The sequence below is a fragment of the Varanus komodoensis genome, unplaced genomic scaffold (genome assembly GCF_004798865.1).
Source record: "Varanus komodoensis strain SLA01 unplaced genomic scaffold, ASM479886v1 scaffold7_1, whole genome shotgun sequence".
Lineage (NCBI taxonomy): Eukaryota > Metazoa > Chordata > Lepidosauria > Squamata > Varanidae > Varanus > Varanus komodoensis.
This window is the reverse complement of record NW_025336479.1, coordinates 6895551-6910695: the sequence shown is the minus strand read 5'-3', so window position 1 is coordinate 6910695 and position 15145 is coordinate 6895551. Positions and strand designations below refer to the sequence as shown.

The 15145-nt window shown below is 42.8% G+C and overlaps 1 protein-coding gene across 2 annotated transcripts in view; it reads right to left on the bottom strand.

Moving 5' to 3' along the window:
- Positions 1-13314, bottom strand: part of TRIM16 (tripartite motif containing 16) — a 173761-nt gene extending 160447 nt beyond the window's left edge. For both annotated transcript variants that reach the window (XM_044453913.1, XM_044453919.1), the window contains exon 1: positions 12702-13314. The gene's annotated coding sequence lies outside the window, so the exon portion shown is untranslated. The remainder of the gene's footprint in view (positions 1-12701) is intronic.
- Between the last annotated feature and the right edge of the window lie 1831 nt (positions 13315-15145).

Genomic DNA, 15145 nt, shown 5'->3' with positions numbered 1-15145 from the left:
CCAAGAGCTTCCCCAAAATTGCATCCAGCCTTTGGGTTGAAAGAGATTCCCCAGCCCTGGGCTACATAACCATGGCACAGTGGGGCAGCCAGGGTCACCCAGCAGTCGGCCTCTTTGTGTACTGGTAAGGACAGGTGTCAGCCAGACAAAGCATCTGAAGCAAGGGCAGACTCTCCCATGGCCAAATGCTCTCCCAGTTTGTACCTGAAGAATAATGGCTGGTCCTGCAAATTAGGTAGCAAATTAGGTACCATAATGTTAGGTAGCAAACATTTCTGTTAATAGAAAGTTCCACCTGCTGAATGCCTATATGGAATTCCTGTCTTCATGCTAAATGGGTGGGTAGCAGGGGCTTCTCCTTAGTAAGTGTGCATACGTTTATGCATTAAGACAACTTTCCAGAGGGATAATATATTCTGCAAACACTGTTATTTAGCCTCAGGCCAGTGAATTCACCTCTCTCTCACCTGCCTTGCAAGCAGATTTGATCTTCCATGTGAAAGGATTTGCTGATTATACAATGGTTCTTTTGCCAACTTGGTTGCAGTCTGTGTATCCGTCACACAATGGCCAAAATAACTGTTCTAGCACCATCTGAAAATTAAATTTGTCTAACGAACACTTCCAGGAAGGTAATACTGTCTTCTGTGTGCAGTATTTAATCGTGATATGATGATGCATTTTGTCAGTTGCTTAGAAATCTCTTCTAATATCTCTTATTTTATGTATTCAGTGATATTTACGACTTCTTCTAAACCAAGTCATAAATATCACTGAATACATAAAATAAATACATAAGTAATAGCTATCTGTGTTCTGTTTCATTTTTGCATTTTGTTAAGTGCATTTCTTGTCTGGTGCTCTTTTCTTACCTGGCTTCTACCTTCAATGAAAGAAGACTGATTTCTCCCACCACTCACTGATAGTGCTTCACTTTGAATCCTAAGATCTCCTGGAGTCATGGAGACAATAATTGTGGAGTGCATAGCTCAGTTCCCTTGTTGAATATTAACAATATTACACCTGCGCAAATCTAAGACTGCAACCCATATGTGCAATCATGTTCCAGTGGGATCGGTGGGACTGCCATTTAATGCCCAAACACATTAGTGACATCCAGGTATATATTTACATGAAATTGCCATGAATGAGCCAGAAGTGAAGCCATACTTGTCCCACCCATGTCAACTTATTTCAGTTTATAACATAACTGCCCACTTAATGAGGGTCTCTAAGTGATACTGACCATGCTTCAAATATATATTCAAATATATTTTCCATAAAAAAGTATGACTTGATGACCATTTGCCCAGAATCTGAATATGTTTAATCAGGGGCAGATCACACATTTTTACATGTATTTGCATGGGATACTAGAATGCCTCCCTTTTCCTAAAATGGCCTCCATTGGATTAATCTATAGTAGAGACTCATGGTAAGGTGTTTGACACAATACTTCCAACTTCACTATTTTGCCTCTGATTTTCAAGTGAAGTCTTGCCATTTGAAATGACAAAGGCTCCAACTGGTTCAGGCTTACAGCCTGAAAGCCAAGCAGGGCCACATATCCTGAAGCACCATAAAGGCTGTGATGACAAGGTCATAAATTAAGAAAGCAGCATGGGCTACTGAAGCTTGTGTCAGAGATCAACGGGGAGCTTATAAATCATCCCCTCTCATGTCCAAAGACTTTCCTGAGCACAGTCGATAATTTAGCAGATCGTCCTCTAACCTGCCACCCTCAGAATACTTCTCCATGGGGCTGAGTTCTTGAATGCAAGAGATCCCCCTTGCCTGAAATGGGCCACCAGCTGAGTTCTTGCGCTCATTAGCAAAGACAGTTTCTTGCCTAGGCACAGCCTTAAATATAACATACTGTTTCCTTGCACAATGCTTTGCCCTGTCATCTTGGCAGGCGATTTGATATAAAACATGTGTGCTGGGAGATGAGCAGAGGCATTCCACAGAGGATTTCAGTGTTATTTCCGTTCTGAAGCTTTACCTGGTGTGTTTTCCAATGAATAAGTCTGTTCCTTCACCACTGGTTTATTTTACTTGTAATAAGGAAGGCATGCACATGCAGAGTTCATCAAAGTTGCCAAAAATGTGTCTTAGAATGATAGAAAAGCAATGTAAGAACTTGAAAGCTGAATGCATGACTGTACAGGAAGTCCACAGTGGGCCATTGATGCATCTGACACAAAGCTCCCCACGATGCACTGAGTAAATATAAATCACTCGTACAAGTTTGCTTTAGAATATTCTAGTAAACACAACTTTCATTCTGCAAACACAGATATATTTACTAGCTGCTAATGGAAAGCCTCTCAGGTTTTTTCAAGGGACAGTGAAACTCAGCTCTGATAAGAATTTAAGAGGCTCCCTGCTGGATCAGATCAAAAGTCTGCCTAGAAGCATCTTTCTTTCCTTAGTGCCAGATGACTCTAGGAAGCCCACAAGCAGAATATTCTGTTGACAGCTGATTCCCCATAGTGACATGCCAGAGAACTGGCATTCAATTGCATATTACTTCTAACATAGAGATTCCATTCACTCACCATGGGTAAAGCCACTGTGGAAGAGAACATGATCTGATGCTAAATATCCCAGGACCTATCCCATCTCTCCAGGCAGTACTGGAAAAATACCTGTCTGAAGCCCTGGGGACCTGCTGCCAGCCAGTGCTGGGGATTTTGAGCTAGATGGACCAAGGATCAAACTTAAGTAAAGGCAGTGTCCTGTGTTCCTATTTTATTCCATTTGGATGTTCATTTGAAGGATGTGAGGGCTGGAAGCAGGGATGGGGGATGTGAACTACACATGAAGCACCTGCAGCTTTCTGGTGTTGCACCATCAACCCTCCCTCCAGAATTCAGGACTGCCCCTCCCCAAATTAAAAATGCAAACAAACTGACATCTGTAGCCAGTGCAGGCTGTCCCCTTTTTTTTGGGGGGGGGGTATGTTTTAATTTCCCCTCTACCTACTTTTATCATCTGGAGAGGGGTGGGCATGTCAGTCCAGAGGAAAAAAAGTGGCTTGCAGGCATCCCAAAGTTGCCAGTTCCTGGTTGAACATGTGTAGTGGGATAAGGTCATGCATGCAAGCCCCATTCCTGCATCCCTGTGTACCTCCCTCCACTCAAGTGTTGAGCCAGTGAAGTCAGAAAGGAGCCCCCTTTTATTTATTGGATCCCATTTAAACCTATCTGTGGGCCAAAACAGATGTGACAGGGACAAAAAGCATGTTTATGCACATGCCTGTTGCATTCAAGTATAACGAAGCGGGTGGAGAGCTTTGTTTTCATAAGAGGAAGAGTGTTTGGGTGGGAGCTTTACATGTGCCCCTCCTTGCTTTGCCCTGATGCACACTGTTGCTTCGGACCATTTCCCTCCAGTCCATTATCCATGCACTTGGCTTCTAAAGGCACACGAAACTTGTCTAGGTTGAAGGAAAGCCCCAGGTAATGTTAAAAGGTCAAAAGGTGACCTGCCCACACCATGGGAAATGAAGTAGGGTTGTCACCTTTTCTGCGAGGTATATTAATTTAAATGTCTGGGAATGTAAGCTGAGGTCAAGAAAACACAGCCCAAAAAGAAAAAGGAAAAACACCCAGTTGGGCTTCTTTAAAAGCGAACAAGTGCTGATAACCATAGATAAATGTAATCCCTGGAAAATATATCCCGAGCCCCGGAGAAGACCATTTGCATGACCATTGTCTCCTTGGGTAATGCCCTTTATCCTTTCTAGATATCATTTCCTTGAAAATCCCCACTGTACCAGTTGTGGAATATATTGTGGAATATATTGTTCCAGTGTGCGGGATATATTTCTAAAGAAAAACTGGGGGACTGGTGTTGCAAACTACATATTCAAAATTATACCATTTATTTCTAACTGCATGGATCCTGAATCGCCGGAGCTTGCATATTTTCAGCCCCTGAACACAACACCCATAAATTCCTGTAAAGTGCTCCTAAGTTCTAGAAAAGTAGCAAGTCTTAGCCAGTTTGAATAAGAATCGTGGTAGGATAATAAACCTGTACTCAATAGCCTTACCTATATACACTTGGCGCTTTTATTCCTGGAAAGAGGCTGAGCTGCGGACTTCACTGTCTTTAACATGCCCAGTTCTCCCTTACTCAGGAGAAGAATACTATTCCTTGGTGGCTGAACTCCTTGGCTCTCTTTTAGCCAGTCTGGGCTTTAAAACCTGAACTGGAGGCACTATTTAAGGGGGATTTGCCCTCCTATGAAACGGAAAATGCCTGCCATTGTGTCCAGCCTGCATTTGAAGTGGTAGGAGAGCACTAAGCGACTCCGACTGAGGCTGTGCCCCCGTGGCTCGTCTTGTCCCTCTTGTCAGCCTGTAATTAATAACAGATACCCATTTCTGTCACTTGTGATGTTATCATCAGGAGTCTTGTGTTTCAAAGTGAAGAGAAACATGTAAATTAGGGGCAATTTGGGTTCTGAAATGGTCTTTATGGGGTGGAGATTTTAATGTTGTCAAGGGACCAAGACGCCTGGAGTCTGTTGCAGGAAAGCTATTCAGGAAGGCACAGCAGAAGGGGGGTGGGGGAGCTGCAGAGTGGCGTGCACACACATCGTCAAGTTGTGCCAGTCATTCTCCAGTGTGTGAGTCTGTAGTTGTGTACACGTGTGTTCCGTCCCCACCCATGCACCTTCCAGATGGATTGCCCACAACTCACTTCATGCACAGCATGCAGGGCAATGCGTGTACTGGATGGAGATGACGAGAGTCACTGCTGAACACACCAGGTTCCTAGCTAGGAGGTGCTGCCTGAGAGACAAGGTTTCTGCAGTTGGGTTGTAATAGATTTAATCATTTTAAAAGCAAACAAACTTCCCAGCAGGAAATTAATTCCTTTTCTTCCAAAGAAATCAAAAATAAGGCACTCGGTCTTTCAGCTCAGTCACAGAGCTGCAACTGCATCTCATATGTAAGTTCAGCTTGAGGAAGACCAACACTGTAGTGGCTCTTGGGTGGTTTTCCCACTTTCTCCCTCCCTTGTCGGTAGGTCATGAGAGCAAGAAGTGCTAAATATTTCTGTGTGGCTCCAGCGTGACTTCCATTTGGTTGTTTGGGCCCTTCGCCAACAAGTATGCACACAGCAGATGAGATAAAATTCTCGTTCTTCCAGAGTCAGTTGCTCATTTGCGTATATTACATGTGGCCAGTCACAACCGATGGACACGTCACATCATTAGACATCCTGTCTATTTATTTAATGCTTCAGGGCAGTTTTCTATAAGCTGGTGCCCTGCAGATACCTTGGACTGCAACTCCAAGCATTCCTTGCTATTACCCATGTGGGCTGGTACTAACAGAAGATGTAGGTCCAGAACATTGTGAAAGCACCAAACTGGGAAAGGCTACCCTAGAAGGAAAGAGCAAGAGACCACCGCAGAGATGGGTTCAATTTAACTTTTAGGAAAAGTACCAAAGCTCAGTGGCAGAGCACATTGTGGAAGATCTCACGCTTCTCTTCAGCTAAAATGATCAGGCAGCATGCAAGGCCCATCTCTGGGACCACCAGCCATAACAGGTCATCCTTCACCAACTTACCCATTCCAGACCTTTTTAACTTCAGCTCTCATCAGCCCAAGCCAGCATGAGTGAGTATTGCGAATGCTGAGAGCTGTGGTCCAAATCAGTTGGAAGGCACCAACCAGGTTGGGAAAGGCTGGGTTAAATAATACTGAGCTGGGTGGGCCAACAGTGTGCGCTGGCAAAAGACAAGATCCTAACATTCCTCAGTTCCATTTTGACTCTACTTCATATGCAAGGAAATGCTTCCCTTCAGTCCCTTTACTGCCCCTGCACCCCATAACTTCCTGTTGCCAGATGTGCTTGAATTGTAGGTATCCTGTGATATATTCACCCAGTTCTATTGTCACTGTAAGCATTATATCTGTGTCATTAAAAATTACTGAAGCCAGTTTACGGATACACGCAGGCCCACACATATCCACACCAAATGTCTAGCTCTTCTCTTCATGAAATGAGTTCAGGCAGGCTTCACTCATGTTCTTTGATCATTCAATTGGCCCCTTTAAAATATTATAGATAAATGTGTTATCTTCCTCTAAATGAAATTTAAGTTATGTTTAGAAAAGAGTTAACTCTTGAACCCATTATGGTTGCAACCACATCCTCAGGGCTGTTAACCTAGAGCTGAACTTCTAGCTAAAATGGAAGGGGTGGGGGTGGGCGGGAGACAGCCTAACCTCACTCCTTTGCAGGAGTCAGTCGACAACTGTTGCTTTAACTCCTTCTTGGTTATCTTGGTTTCTTTTCAAGGATAGACAGCTATTAAATCTTAACTCCATTCCAATGTGCAGTAGCCTTCAACTTCTCCCCAGCTGCAACACTTTCCCAACATCCCCACTCTCACTTAAGCAAACATGATGACACATTTGAAGGGCTTTAAACAAACTTTATTGTTCAATGTTCCTAGGAGAGCAGAGTTTTTTCTCTTCTCTTTTCTAAAAGAAAAGGCAATAACCTTTCCTTGTCGCTTTATGGAAAGGAGGATCAGCTAGCACTATTAAGGCACAATCCTGTACATGGAAGCAAATGCCTTACCTTTGCATAGACATCTAGAAGACGTAAGAGTAAATCTTTCACATGCTATTCTTTGGCATTTCTTCTCACCTGATTTTGGACCTAGCTACACATAAAGTGTGTGAAATTGATAATATTCCCTCACAATGGTTAAGAAACTCTGCATGTTGGACATACAGATCAGTAAATGCACACCTAAATTGCTTTTGCACAGAATCCCTTTGGCTTTCTGTGTTCCTTCACAAAGAGCGTGTGAGTGAACCCAGGCTTTGGTTTCCTTGATTTTGTGGCTCCTCTCAGATGCAAACCAAAACTTCCATGCGGAAAAATGATCAAGATGCTAATATGTTGGAAGAAATTATAAGTTACCTCAACATGGGAATCATCCTGCAATCACCTTGAACTTTAGCATTCCATTGGAGAAAATGCACCAATTCAACAATTTAGGGTAAAATGAAGCCAGCAGACCCAACTCTTCATCACCCTCCTGACAAAAGCAGCTCCAAAAAGCCAGTGCAACCTCTCTCCTGGGTGACTTTCTCAAGAGCAGGTGCCAGCAATGTGGTTTACTTCTGGGTAATTACCATTAAAGATAATGTGACTTACTTCTGAGTAGATATGACTAAAGACAAGTTTTAATCTTGGGGCCCTTCTTTTCAAGGAAGATAAATTTACATTTCTTTTAGCTCACAGCTTAGCACCCACTGAAAAATATCCGCTAGGAAAAGTACAAGAGCTGTGATATAGCTCATCTGAAAACAGGCAGGACATAATGGCAGGAATGGTGCATGGAGGATGGTTTGGGACCCGACACACCAGTGAGCCAGGCATTACAGTGCCAATAAATATGCTCATCCAGACTCCCCTGGGACTAGTCTGTGAAAATACGGGGCAGCTCTTTGTGCCAACTACATGCTAACCATGCTTCTAGCCTAACTTCCAAGTCAATTTTCTCAGGGCCTTCATTTAAATGTTTGAAAAGTATAAGTCCTGTTGGAGGGGGCACATGCTCTCCTGGAAGACTTTCCCCACAAAAGGAGAAGTCTCCAAGCATGTCCTTCTGGTCCTGCCCACAGCAGCAGTGACCCTGCAAGGGGTGCCCAACATTGCCACGCCTTGCCGATCCCCCCAACAGGGAAACAGTGCTGTTTCCCCAGCGGATCACTAAACTTGAACACTGGGCTGAAAGCAACAGAATGAGATTCAGTAAGGACAAGTGCCAAGTCCTCCACCAAGGAAAAAGAAATCAAATGCATCAATACATGACGGGGAATACGTGGCTCAACAGAACTGAAAAAGAAAAAGATCTCGGAGTAATTGTGGACAACAGGCTAAATATGAGTCAACAATGCAATGCAGCTGCCAAAAGGGCAAATGCTACTTTGGGATGCATTAACAGAAGTATTCCTTCCAAATCACAAGAAGTAGAAGCTCCCTTATATTCCTTACTAGTCAGACCTCATCTGGAATATTATGTCCAGTTCTGGGCACCGAGATTTAAGAAATTAGAAAGGGTCCAGTGGAGGGCAACAAAAATGATCCAGGGCTTGGAAACACTGCCCTATGAGGAGTTTCTGAGGGAACTGGGCATGTTCAGCCTTGAGAGGAGAAGACTGAGGGGCAACTTGACATACTCTATAAGTACGTCAAAGGCTGTTCCAAAGAGCGGAACCAGTTGCCTAGAGAGGTTGAGGATTCTCCTACACTAAAGACATTCAAAGCAAAACTGGACAGTCATCTGAGTGGGATGGTGTATCGTGGTGTCCTGCAACAGCAGGGGGTTGGAGTCAGTGACCTTCATGGCCTCTTCCAACTCTACTATCTATGATTCTATGATTCCTCATGTGCAGTAGAAACCAGATCATTTTTTAGACAGCCATTCACCACCTTTAAGACCCAGGTAAGTCCAACCCTGATAATATTAATAGTCAGGAGAGGTCTGATCCAAAGAACAGGAGGAAAGTCTCAAACGAACAAGAAATGTGTCCCTATCACAAGGATGCACAAGGCTGAAAGTTACCCAAAATGAGTGTAGTGTAGTGGTTAGAATGTTGGATTGGTACTTGGGAGAGCCTAGTTCAAGTCCTCATTCAGCCATGAAACTCACTTTGGACTACTTTCAGACTCTCAGCCTCAGCCTAGACTCTCAGGGTTGTTGTGAGGATAAGATTGAGAGCACAAAGAGAATTATTTAAGACACTTTGAGTTCCTTGCAAGGTTATAAATGCAATGCTATCATCATCATCATTTAACAATCAAAATACCTAGAAGGAATGCTGGGCTCATCCATTTCTTGCTCTGCCAAAACAATGGCATTCTAACCAGAACAGATAAATTATTTTGTTCATGAAATGTAATGCAGAGTAAACATAGGGAGACTCTCAGGGTTCAATCTTACCCTTTTATCCCACAGAAAATAAACTGTTCAGACATAATGAGAGCAGAGAAATAAAATAATTGTGTGCCAGCATCAATGTAACAAAAATAAGCCCTAAGATGGTTTCTCACACCTGTGTCATCATGAGGGTTTCTGCATTTTTGCCACCTATGTTCTAGCTGCCGTGCCAACTCAGCTATTTCATAATCACCAGTTTCTCAAAATACCAGTGTTGCTCTTTGATTAGATTGAGGATGCTTGGGAATGATCCTGATGATGCCCTAGGTCTCCCCATTCCAAGCAAAAAGCAAGACCTTAGCTAAGACTGAAAGAAGGCCTTCAGGAGATGTCAGAAAACTATACAATACTCATTTGTCCATAAGGAAAGCTATTAACATGTGGCCACTACCCCTGCAAGGGCTAAGTGTAGCCAGTAGGTGCAACTTGGCATGTCCAGAAAAGGGATCCATCTTAGTGGTAGCATGAAACAAAGCAGCAGATGAAGGCCAATGTCACTCCATTCCAGAGTGATGTTTCCAACTTGAGTGCATCCAACTCACTAAACTGGACAATTCCCTACTATTCCTTCTATTGCAGTTAGGGAAACTATTGTTACTCCCCAGCCTCTGTTTCTGAAAAGTTGTTTCCATACTCAAGAAGCAGGATAGCTTCGACAAACACTCATAAAGTGGTTTCAAATATTTCAGATTATATATTAGGAAGAACTTCCCAATGGCCCACTGTTTGAAGGGGACCAGATCCAGAAGGAGATGGACTGTCCTTCATTAAATCAAATTTTTAAAGCAAAGATGGAATGGTCATCTATCAGGGCTGCCATAGCAGGGGATTTCTGCAGCAGACAGTTGGACCAGATGTCCAGATGAGGTCTTTTCGAGTCATCATTCTATAGAAGAACCTTTAAGAAGTCAATAAACTGATCCTCCAAACTGTGGAGGGAAGACATGGAGCAGGTATCTGTGTAGGAACAGATAGATTTTGGTAATATCTACTGGGGAAACTGTTCTTATCATGCATCATACAACAAAATTCATAGAACTTTCCAAAAGAAAATGAAGAATTGGTGTTTTAGTGACTTACACTGATACAACTTTAACTTTATTCTGGATGTTGTGTCCATGTGCAATCAAATCTTATGCATGCTTGCTCACAAGCAAGTCCCACAGAGATCAACAGGAACTGTGAGGGGCAAGGAGCCAAAGTATATAACCAATAGGTGGATTGTGCTAAATGCAATTCGGGTGATAGCTCTGTCCAGTATTAAATCTTGCAATCTCACCTGGTGGATTCCTTGTAACCTCAATTTCTTTATCATTCTTAAGAGATTGTATGAACGGGGAAAGAAGCCAAGCTGCCAACAAATCAGCTGCATTAACAAAGATACACGGATCATCCTTTGCTTTGGTCCTGGTATTTTGAAAGCAATAATGTTATGCCTAAAAAGCAAAGCAGCAGGCCACGTGCCCCTCTTCACACAGAGCAGGAGCATGGGAGGTTGGGCAGCGCACACAGAGGGAGGCTGCTGGAACAAGAGGAGCAGTGATAGCTGATGAGATGTGTCACTTCGTACGCAAAGGGAGCAGATGAAAACCATCTGCTTTTCACCAGCTCTTAAAAAAAAGATGGGTGGGGGTGGAATAAGACGGGCTTGGAATGGACTGTTATCTGGATTTACTGAGAGCATCTGACCCACAATGGGGACTTTTTCTTCTGAAATTTATGATTTTATGTCTCATCATGTCATGACATCATCCAGCATGATAAATTTTAAGCAAGATGCATTCACATCTTGCTGGAAGCCAGTAAAAGACATCCTTGCAGCACTGGGTCAGCCCTCCCGACTCCCCCATTTCTGAGACTCACTCAGCACATCTGTCAGAGATAAGCCTGGAGGAAGCTGCCTGCCTCCCAGGCTGCACTGCATCTAAAAGAGCGTGTGTGCTGCATTTGCTGTTGTGTCTGTTTGCTCCACCCTGAATCTAGACTTTTCTTGCAAGGCAGCCAGACAGATTTGGGATCATGCATATGATTTGTATTGTTTTTCTCTTGGCAGCAAAGTGCAACCCTTCTGAGACTGGGAGGGAATCTGAAACACCATTTCTCCATCGCTCACAAAGAACTTGGAATCAGAAGGGCAATGGGGTAAAGCATTTGACACATGTTCTGATTAAAGAAGCCATTCAGGCCAAGATGGGACAATGCAAAGTTCTCAGGAGCCTAGAAACTAAAGACATCTTGACAGTGGCTAACAATGTTTTCTGTAACTTTTCTGAACCTCACACAAAGTTGACAAGTAAAACTGGAAATCATTTATGGAAGAACAATAAATGATGAAGAATTTGGAACACACAATATATGAAGAAGTGGGGAGGAAACTGAAGGCCAGTTTCACTTGACACAGAAAGTTGCCTCTGTGAGATGCCCCATCTCAGTCACTGGGACATGATGTTGCGCCAGTAGACATAGGACTAGGTGAGACCTTGCTGCCTCAGCATTTCTGGAGGGAGTGAAAAAGAGGGAGCTTCTATTACTAGATAACTGTGGCTTATCATCAGTCAAGTCTCCATTCTCTTTTTGGAGTCATGTCCTGGAGCAGCTGGTGATCGCTCAGCTCCAGGCATTCATAGATGAAGCTGATTATCTGCATCCTTTCCAATCTGAGTTCAGGCCCACTTTTGGAATGGAAGCAACTTTGGCTAGCTTGGTGAGGGGGAGTCCATTCCAGTTGGTCCTGCTAGACTTCTCAGCAGCATTTAATATCATCAGGCATAGGATTTATTTATCTATTTATTTATTTTATTAAGACATGGTCTAGAAGGATCCTTCTAGACCATCTGGCAAATATGGGGCTTGGGATCACCATGTTGTGGTAGTTCTGTTCCTATATGGTTGAATGTTCCCATAATGTGGTGCTGAGCAATTATTGCTCAGCCAGTTTGTCTATGAGTTCCCTCAGGGATCTATACTCATATTATCTACTTGACTTCTTAACATTGGCATTAAGTTCATAGAATGCCTATCACCAACAAGTTATTTTCCTGTAATCAATCATCCTTTTGTGGTTCTTGTGTGATAAATTAGCCAACCCCTTTTGGAATACACTTCCTGTGCCTGCAGAAGATACTTATTAACAGCCTTATGAACTTGCAACTGATTACGTTCTCCTTCTGAAATCCTGCTATATGTCAAACCACCAAAAGAGATTAAGTTGGTGGGAATGTGAAACATGGGTCTTTTCCGTGTAGCACCCCAAATGTAGAATTTCCCCCAAAGGAGACTGCACTGGTTTCTATTTAGATTCAGGCTAGCAGCAAAAACATCTTTATTCTTACTAATGTACAGCCATTTGGAGTTAGCAGGCCTGGCTAACATCCAGACACAGGTCATGTGTGTTAGCAAAGCTAGTAGCCTATCCATGCCAATTTCTATCATGTCGTTGTAAAATTATAAGTTTGGATTGTAACAGGAGGAATGCTGAAATTCACTGAAATTCCTATGCATGGTCCAGTCCTGTTCATCATGGTTAGGCTGGTTGACCCAACCTTTTACTTGTTTACTTAGAACTATACCCTGTATTGTTTAGTGGTTCAATACATTTTAATACATTCCACTTCAGCTGATTTTCAAGACAACTGTTTATAATTTTGCAGATACATAGTGCATATTATTGCATCTGCATTGACAAGGGGATACCTTCTGAGAACGTTATATTCACCTACCTGAATGATGAACCTGAAGTACATCAAGTCCATAGATCTGTGGAAAAAACATTATCTGTCATAAGTCACTTGCACTAAGTTCTGTAACTGATCACAGTTATGTTTCACGCTTCCTCAAAAGGTCTCTGGTTGTACAGAGCTACCCCATGGAAGGTGAGAGGCAGACATAGAGTGACTCAGCCCCATGAAAGAGAGGCCCACTTCCCTTGAAGATGTCACACTATGAGTGATGGGATGACATGGAGCTCTTCTAATACGAAAAGCTCTGCTGTATTTACTTTCAGTTTTGTTGCAGCACTGAGGACAGGGCTTTACATGAAGAACATTTCCTTTCCTGCTTTCCTACTACATAGCCCCTCTTTAAAAGCAGAAGCAAAACTGGACAGTCACGATGATGGCTAAAGAAACTGCAAAACAACCCATGAGCAGGCAGTGACCAGAGCACAATAAATGCCTCGTATAAAAAGCTCGTGACTAAGTACTCCTGCCTGCTCAGAGTAAACTAGCATACCAGGAAGGAATTCTAGAATCTTCTCTCTCACATGCTGGTTTTCTACATGAAGGAATATTTGTTTAATAGAGAAGCACTGAATCATGTGAGCTCCCACAAAGGTCAGGGGTGGGAATCACATGATTCAATGATTCTCTATTTAAACAAATATTCCTGCACATAGAAAACCAGCATGTGGGAGAACCAGACCAATGACTTGCTGAAACAGCAACCTTCATGTTGAGCAGGAACAGGGACCTGGGCTTCTGAAACCCCAGACCAAGGGTCCCTCTGCTGTAAAAGAGTGGCCCTCTTTTGGTGGAATTCTAATCTTCCAGTTCAGACTTCCAGTTCTAAAAATGTTTTTTTTTTTCTATCTAAATATTTCCAAGATGGAACTTGGTCCTTGGTGAGCTGAAAAACCTTGAAACCATAGATGGAATTATGCAAAGCAACTATACTTTTCAGTGCCAAGGGAACCCTAGAACTGCAATGAAGCAACTAGGGTGAAGTAACTTTGTGGGAAAGTGAATAGTCTCAAAAAATTAGGGGAAAAATTGTAATTTCCAGAATGGCAGGGGTGTCCTTGTATTTAAGCTTCTGGGTGGAAAGCACGGCACTCCCATCTTTGTGGCTGATTGCCTGAAGAGGAAATATTTGGATGACAAACTTCAAGAGACCCAGTGAACTATTTTAATCCAGTATATAGCTCTGTCACAGATGCAGAACCTGGCCTTTGTTTGCAGAAAGTCCCATATTTGATCTCCAGCTAAAAGGATCTCAGGTAGGTAGGCTGCAAAAGATAAGAGAGTCCAGGGTTAAATTGCAAGTGGCATGAATCAGATGAAGCAGCATTGCATGTCAGTATGAAAGGCTATTTCTGCCTGATCCCATCTGATAGAGATCTCTTAGAAACAAGAGCCTTCCCGCTGCAAGTGTTGGAGGGAATGAGATGGGCTTCTGCAGGCTTTTCCTACATGGCCTCATTTCCATGGCCTCCTTGAGGGAGGAACAAACCCTTTTAGTTCATGCACCAGTTCACAACCTCAGGATTTACAAGACATTATTAAATTTTAGCAGATGAATTACAGCATTATAGATGAACTTCTGCCTAAGCATTTGACCCAAATATAGCATCATAATCAAAGACACAAAGGCTTCTTTTTCCCTTCAAATCTGGCTCACTTCCATCTTGTTCCCAGGTCAATAAACATGGTGAATATAAACACTGAGTTGCTTTTTTTCAGAGTGTGTGGCAGGGGAAATAGCGTAACTACAAAAAAAAAAAAAAAAGTCATCTTCTACTCTCACATCATTAATGGCCACAGAGAAAACAAGTTCATGCAGCTTCCAATCGGTGCTGTAGTAGTAGTAGTTCTGCTGTTGTTGTTTGTTGTTGTCTTATGAATTAGTTTCACATTATAAATTAGTTGCATACCACATAGTAGTAATACTTCTTAGATTACATTACACAGGCTGCTAAAGCAGCAGGGGTGGTATAATACAGCCTGTGTCAAGTCATTAAATTCTCTGCATTCCTTGATTTCCCAGGCTGTGCCAAATGTCAGATTTCTTGCTGCACTAACCCAAGCAAGATCCAGAGTTAGAATTATGTGGCCTTCAGCCAGCTTGGGGCATTTATTCAGCTTTATTCATGGCTGAATAAGGATGATAACCCCAATCTGACATAAACAATCATGATCTTCCTTCACAGAGTGGAGTCTCATTTCATATCTAAACCCCCACCCAGCTTAAGATTGCTTGTGTGACCTAGCAGGAAACTCTTGCTTCTCTTATGAAGCATCATCAACAAATTGCTTTGGATTTTTAGGGACCCCTCTATGACCTTTGATCCTGGCCATGCTGATGGCAAACCAATGAAATCAGTTATCTGGAGAGAGTTGTGGAGTGGTTAAGCACATACATTGCAACAGCTTGGCTGTGAACTCATGCA